We start from the raw sequence: 7,872 nt of genomic DNA, 5'->3' as shown, positions 1-7,872 counted from the left end.
CTTTCCAATCTAAAAAAAATGCGCATAGGCTTCAACTGAATTTCCAAAGACAATTTTAAAATCCAGGATTCATAATATTTTGTTCGTGAAGCAATTCATTTTAAAGACGTCTCTCCAAAAGAAATGTTTCATCGTTCCACAATATAATCTTCCTAAGATGCTCATAAAAATATTTTCAGTATATTCTCCGTATTTTTTGTGTCCCTATTCTTGGGACTGACGTTTCCATTAATCGATTGGCAGCACATAAAGACACTCTCAGAAGCCACAGAACCAAGACAAAACAATGACGAAATATGTTGCGGTGGTGGCGTTGTCTGTTGTAGTTGTGGTTGTGGTTGTAGTTTTAGAAGGGGGAAGGGAGACTTTGCTGGCGTAGTTGAGTGGCGATTAAGCAAATCTGAGCCAGAGAATGTCCCCGTGTTGGAGATTACAGGCAGCCTCACTCAGCCCCTCACTGTCAACATTAATTTCCGTAACATACGCCCTGGGCCCGCGAGCCTGGTATTTGAGGTAAAATATCGTCCTGGGACGTCCACGAGAAAAAGCATTCAGTTTCCTCGCCAGATGCACCTCGCATCATCTTCGTCTAAACAAGTACCACTTCCGGTTAAAGGGAGGTCACTAGCGCGCCCGGTTTCGCCATTTTGTTGGATAATTCGATTGTCGGCCGCGACAAAAGCAGCGGGGAAATTTATGCAGAGTCTTTTCCCGGAGCCTGTCTTGTAGGGGTCCTTTCTGGACGTGAAGCCAGTTCCCGAAGACAACCATAGCCAATTACACGCGCGCCCAACACCGGCCCGCCCCCACACATGTCGCCTGGCCGCGAGTGCACGTGCATGGGGGAAGGGCGAGCTCCTTACTCACGGACAGGCCGGTGGAAATATGGCGGGCTGAAACAAAGGGCAGGCAGGAAACTTTGTAACCGCGGCAATTAACTGCTTAGGATGCGTTGCGCGCTGGTCAAACAGAAAAGATGTTGATGAAGTGTGTGTTTTCCGAGAGGGAGTGATTCAGACGTCGGACGAGTCGAAGCTCTGACGGGGTTGTGCTGTGTGCCGTTTGCGGGTTGGACCAAAGCCTGCTTGTGGTCGGGAGGGAGTCGGCCTGTGAGCCTTAATGACGACTAGCTTGTTTCGAGCTGGTCCAGATTTTTGCTGTGCTTTAATTACGTGGCCGGTGTCTCGCGTGACAGAACGAGAGGCCGCGGGAACTGTCATCGGCGGGCGACCGCCATTGTTGGGTGTCACGTGATCTAGCAGACGTGGTCCATATGACAGTGTCTGGTGGGAAGCTGGTGTTGCTCGTCTTTCAGACCTGCTAAAATAAGAAGAAAAAATGCAAAGAAGTAAAGAATCGAAACGAAATAAAAACAACAATAAAAACATGAAAAAAAGCGAAATCGTTTGGTTTTATTTATTTATTTGTTTATGTATTTACTTATTTATTTATTTATTTATTTATTTATTTATTTATTTATTTATTTATTTATTTATTTATTTATCCATTTATTCATTTATTCATTTATTTATTCATTTAATTTTATCATACTAAATGTCTGTTCATCTCTTTCTTTTGCGCGGAAGGATATTTAGGGAGAGAGGGGTTATGAGATAAACGGCTTGTTAAACTCGGACCACTTCTAAGATGGTTGTTCGCATGTCGTGTCTTGTGGGCCGAATAGAGTCCTGAAGAGTTAGGGTTATGGTTAGAGGGTTAAGGGAGTGGGAGAGTTAAGAAGTTAATTGAGAGAATCAAGTCTACGTCAAGGTCAGGGTTAAGATAGGTAGTGCTAGGGTGGGGGTTTATGTGTTCTGTACTCATAGCTTTAACTCCTGACAGAGAAGCCAACTTCTTTCTTTCAGAATATCCCTCGATACATTGTTTTGTGGGGAATTAGTTTTGGACCCCCCCCCCAAAAAAAAAAAAAAAAAAAAAAAAAAGAAAGAAAAGAAAATGAAGCCCTGATTGTGATAAAACTTTCAGTATGTGCTTTTGAATATTGCCCAGTTTTGTATTGTTTGTTTTGTGTGTTTGTATGTTTGTTTGTTTGTTTGTTCTATTGCTTTTTGTTTGATTGTTTGGTTGCATGTTTGCTTGCTTGCTTGTTTGTTTGGTTGCTTGCTTGATTTTTTCTTTGTTTGTTTTCAATCGTATAGCACCGACCTATATAAGTCCGTCTTTGATATCACACGCGGTTGAGAACCTTAAGACAATCAGGGAACATAAACAATCCGTACGACCTTCAGCAGAGAGCTCAGCTCCCCTCTGGCGATGAGCTACACATACGCCACAACTTCTTCGGTCCAGGGATACCAAACCCTCTCCTTTTTGACCAGCTTACATTATTTTGTGTCTTACAGCTTTCCGGGTTATATTGTGCTTAGAAGTGCAAACCTGAGGGCGAGAAAGTAAACAGACTACAGTACGAATAGCACAAAGATTGCGAATTGGCGCTCATATGAACTCATGCAGTTGCGAGCGCCGTAAAATCTCTACTAAAACTTTTTAAAAAGGTCGCGAAGATTACTTGCTTGTGTCTATGTGTCTACCTTTGTAGACTATTTGTTTGATGCACATGTCATTGCGAGTATTTGGAGTTTGCATTAAAGCGACCGATCCGATACTAGCACGGTGTTAAACTGATGCAAAAACAGAGATATGCGTCCTGTATAATTCTTCGTCTGGATATAAATTTTAAAACAAACGTATTTATGCTACACATTGTAAACATGTGTGGCCCTGGGTGGCTTTTCCTCTAATTGTTGTCAGTTCTAACCAAACACCCTTTGGGAAGACGTACTTTTTTGTCTATTCTCACCCAACTCCACAGTTTCATTCAAGGCAAAAAATGCAGTGTTCAAAACCCAAGGGTATGCCTTTCATTCGAGCTTTTCTTCACCAACTTCAGAGCCTGTAGCTTTCTCGTTGTTTGATAAACCTTTTCTTGTTGATCAAACCAAAGAAACCCCAAAGACAGCAACCCTTTCTAATTTATGATTTCAAACATATCTTAAAGACCAGCTTTGAATTTCAAGGATCCTGTCGAATTATTACAAGGCAAGAAAGGAAAGGGGTTTTTATAATCGCCACCTTCATATTATGACGCCTTAGGGAATTTCTTATACAAAGAGAGAGTTCTTGGGTATTCTTTTCTGAGCGACCGGGCATTCCCGAAAAAGGGCTAACAAAAAGCCCATTCTTGTAAGGTCAGAGACGATAAGTTCCCCATCATATCTGGCTGAGGAGGAGGTGAAACGAGGGCTAAAGTAACGCTCCTAATTTGTGTCCTCGGGTTTCTTATCATCATTTGTATCTATTCCTTCTGTCCAGATCTTGGCTTTGATAAACACGAAGCCAGCTGCGAGCCGGCCCCACCCTCGATGTTTCTCGCGATCAAATCGGCTTTCCTGCGTCCGGGCCTTGTCTACAAAACGACTCCAGTCGCCAGCCCTGTGATTTGCTATTCAGCGGACGACAAGGCAGACTTTTCTCGCCAATTTGCAGCTTGAATGCGGAGGTAGCTATCATCAGGCGCGGAGGAACTTCATGTCCAACAATAATGATAGAAAAAAAGACGAGAAAAAGAAGAAGAATGTCGCTGTCGGTTCTCGGTGGGGCGGACACCAGTAATTTCCACCCGGACCCCTCTGGTTCCGACACCGAGGTGATAGATGGGAGTTTTTTCCCAGGATGCTCCTGGGCGGAGGAGCAGCACGAGGGGGTTTTCCTCCCTCCCCCAGCGAGGATCACGTGATCACACACTTCCACGAGTCACATGATCTCCACTGTTGTCCCCTCTTTTGCTTGCTCACGTAGCTTTTTTCTTAAATTTGTCGCCTTTCGCTATGCGGGTATTTAATCAAAAGAACCTTTCGCCTTTTCCTAAAGAGAGGACTCCGAGCTGTGATCCCCCCACGAGATACGGGGTGGAACTTTAAACAGCTCGACCACGGGGGACTTTTCCAAAAATGACGCACGAATGAAAAAAAAAAGTTCACAAGCTGTGTAGGGACCCTGTGAACAGCTGAATCTTTAAACAGGACTTTTGAAACTATAGCAATAAAGAGTAAAGGGGGGGGGGGGGAAGCATAAAACATTTTTTTATATACCCCCCTCCTAAAAATGAATACATGAATAAAATAAATAAAACATGTTGAAAATCGAAAAAACACCAGGGAATTTTAATTTCCTGATTTTGTTAAACTCATTCGTGACAATAGTTACCACATACACAGGGCAGCACTTAGCCTCAATACGACATCAGAAAGAACGGTTACGGTACAAATTCAGTCATAACGTTTTGAATTGAAACTTCTTTGGAAAGGACATAATAGTACGAGCAGTAAGTTAAACACGCGAAATAGTGCTAGGCTTTGCCACATTTTCATATAAATCTATTGGACTATTATACGTACAGATGAACCGTCCGTTTATGAGTTTTGTCACGCCATAACCAAATGCGTGTCTTATCCGCCTTTTTGATATAATAATTAATCTTCTTTTTATACACTGCTTCCAGTGTCCATTGTACAATCCTTCAACTTTTCCAATAAACACAAAAGCGTGTATCCATTGGTAGTAAATGGTAGGCCTAGTAGGCATCGTTGACGCAGTCCGTCTTTTACAAGGTCTAAAATTATACGGAAGTGGAGTAATTCATTTCCAATAAATGTTTGGGAGGGGTTATGGCCGCTCTTTAATTTGAGCTGGCCAGTGCATATTATAAATAGTATAATATTGTTCTGCCAACCAGAAAGCGGCCTTCATGTGAACTGACAAGTACCCTACAACACAATTCCTCTTGCTTAATTTCTCCATGACTAAAATGTTTCATCATCCGGTGCCTTGCCGACTGGCGTGGGCGATCATGGACCGCCACTCACTCTGTCCCTCCACCTCACTCTGTCTTGCGTTGCAGCGATGGTGTCTGTTGTTCTTGCTGCTCCCAGCCATGATCTTGTCCTGTATTTTTCCTTGTCTGCCTCTTCCTCTCTTTCCATCAAACATGCCTGTTATTACAATATTCTCCAATTATCTTTTTTTGCATTGTGTGTCCAATGAACTTTGCCTGTCGCCCTCGTATATTCGTCATAAGCCGTCGTCTGCAATTTGCTACTTATGTCTACTTACTGTTTAATTCTGTTTCGTGCCAGTCTCTCGGTATAGCATATTTCGATCCACGAAACTATAAAAAATCAGTTTGAGGGTCAGTCCTCGACATTGTGTATCTCGTAAACACCCATATTTCGTCTAAATTGTTCCAAGTTTGACAGTGTCTTCAGCACACTAAGGCAACTGTCTTTGTGTCCTCAATCGTCTTGTTACTACAGTCACTCGCGTTCTTGTACTTAGAGAGAGAGAGAGAGAGAGAGAGAGAGAGAGAGAGAGAGAGAGAGAGAGAGAGAGACAGAGACAGAGACAGACAGAGACAGAGACAGAGACAGAGAGAGACAGAGACAGAGACAGAGACAGAAACAGAGATAGAGAGAGAGACAGAGACAGACAGACGGACAGACAGACAGACAGACAGACAGACAGACAGAGAATGGAGGAGGGGGGATCTAAGTTTTAGTTTTTAGTAAGGTTTTACGGCGCTCGCAACTGCATAAGGTCATAGTATGAACGCCAAAGAGGGTGAGGGGGGGGGTGTCTAAGAAACAACAAAGAGAAAACAACTTTAAAAAACTAAATGATGACATACGTCTAAGATTAATACCCCCACACTCTAAATGAATGCAACTTCAAAAATACCAAAGAAATTTTCTGAAATGACGTTGTTTAAAATAGGCTTACATTGAATACATTTTCACTTTGGTTAAAAATAAGAAATGTCTTTTAAAATCATTTTCAAACGAGTTGATGACTAACTGGTGAGGCACTTTTTTCTTCTTCGTCCTTCTCTCTACTTTCCTTCTTAACTTCTTCTCCCACTCGTACTTTTATGGTAGCTTCTGCGCCGGCTCTCCTTCAACCAACCACAAACTCCAACACCTTAAAAAACAACTTATTTTAGTAGAGGTTTCACGGTACACGCAACTGCATAAGGTCATAGGAGCGCCAGAAGATTAGAGGTGTTACAAGAGAGTAACAAACATAAAAAAGAAGGAGGGGAGATAAGGACGATAGATTTTTTATAGGAAAGAAGAAGCAAACCACACCAGAGCACCCACCAGCCACCCAAAAAACGAAATATGACTTAAGTCAAAATGTCATCGCTCTTGTAAAGATACGCCATTTGTACAAAAAGAGTAGTCTCCTTCCCACCGGCCTGACATTTCAAGTGTCAGTTACCGCTCGTTTTCGCCCGAGGGGAGTTGCTGCAAGGACACCCCACCAGACACCCCTCAACGATACAGTGTCAAATGAACTCCCCTGCCATAACTCTTGTAAAAAGATTGCTGAAAGAAGTGTGGGGCGTGGAAAGAGGGAGAAAAAAAGGAAGAGGTGGAAGGAGAAAAAGGTGAGGGAGGAGGAGAAAAAGGGGGAGGGAGAGGGAGAAAAGGGGAGGGGAGGAAGAAAGAGGAAAAGGAGGAGAAAAGAGGAGGAGGAGAAGAAAAGGTGTGAGGGGTTAGAGGGAGGGGAAGTAGAAAAAAGAGAGGGGGGAATAGGGGGAAGGGGAGGGGGAAAGGGGGAAGGGAGAAAGAAAAACGAGGAGCGGGGAGAAAAGAGGAGGGGGAGAAAAAAAGAAGGGGGGGGCAAAAAAAGGGAGGGGGGGTTAAAAATAGAGGGGAAGGGGAGGGCAAAAAAGGGGAGGGGAGGAAGAAAAAGGAGGAGGGTGAGGTGGTGTTGTCGCAGCCAAAATAATTGAGGGAAGATAGATTTAAACGAGGGGATCTTTTGGCCTTTGGGACGAGGTGACGGCGCAGTTATGACATTGGTGCTGCTGTAAAGATCTCTCGGCCCGTGGGTGGTTCATGAGACAGCCTGGGATCTGAACACCCACATAATTAATGAGGTGGATTTTTACAAGAAAATCTAAATTGATATACAGAACATAGGCCTATATGTTGTTTTTTGTTTGCTTGTTTTTTTGTGTTTTTGTGTGTTTTTTTCTTGGTTTTTTTTTTTTTGGGGGGGGATAGTTCCTTAGTCGAGCGGTAAGGCATCAGGCATGCAATCAGAATGATATAAATTCAATTACCAGGTCCGCAAGATAGGATATTGTGTTCTTGTAAAAAGTATTTTATCATTTTTTCTATCAACTCACACACCCTTTTCTCCACTTAAAGAGAGAGAGAGAGAGAGAGAGAGAGAGAGAGAGAGAGAGAGAGAGAGAGAGCGAGCTCATTTTTACGACAAAGACATGAACCCAGAAGCCAGAAACAATAACATTCATCTAAGAGAACTGAAACGATAAGACGGAACAAATAAACTCATCAATAGAGTTATAATGAAGGTATTAACTTTTAATCAGACAGACGTAGATGGGTGACGGGTGCTCGAGTGTTATTTGCTCCTTCTCTCCTACCAAACATCCATCGTCCTCATCTCCCTGGCTTTTCTTCTTCGTATGTTACTCTCTAATAACACATCTAATCGTCGGGACATATATGACCTATTTATTTGTGTTTCAAGTACCATTAAACTTTTCTACAAAAAACAAACTCACTACAACTAAAACATCCATTTCAAAAGGGTAAATTCTAGGGGACAATAAATCTAAATTCATGTTCCGTCTCCGGCAGATTCGGTCTAATATGGCGGAGTGCTGTGTCAACTCAAGAAGCAACCCACCCAACCTTTAAATCTTACGTCACGTTTACTTCGTTGTTCCCATTCGATGACTCTCGCCCTTCCCCTCCCTTTTCCCTTTCTCGAAAATGTTTTACTTCTACCCCTCCCTTCTCTCTTTCTCCCCCCCCCCCCCAC

This window comes from Aplysia californica, unplaced genomic scaffold (assembly GCF_000002075.1).
Source record: "Aplysia californica isolate F4 #8 unplaced genomic scaffold, AplCal3.0 scaffold00159, whole genome shotgun sequence".
NCBI classification, from domain to species: Eukaryota; Metazoa; Mollusca; class Gastropoda; order Aplysiida; family Aplysiidae; genus Aplysia; species Aplysia californica.
The sequence above is the reverse complement of the archived record's forward strand: the minus strand, read 5'-3'. Positions refer to the sequence as shown.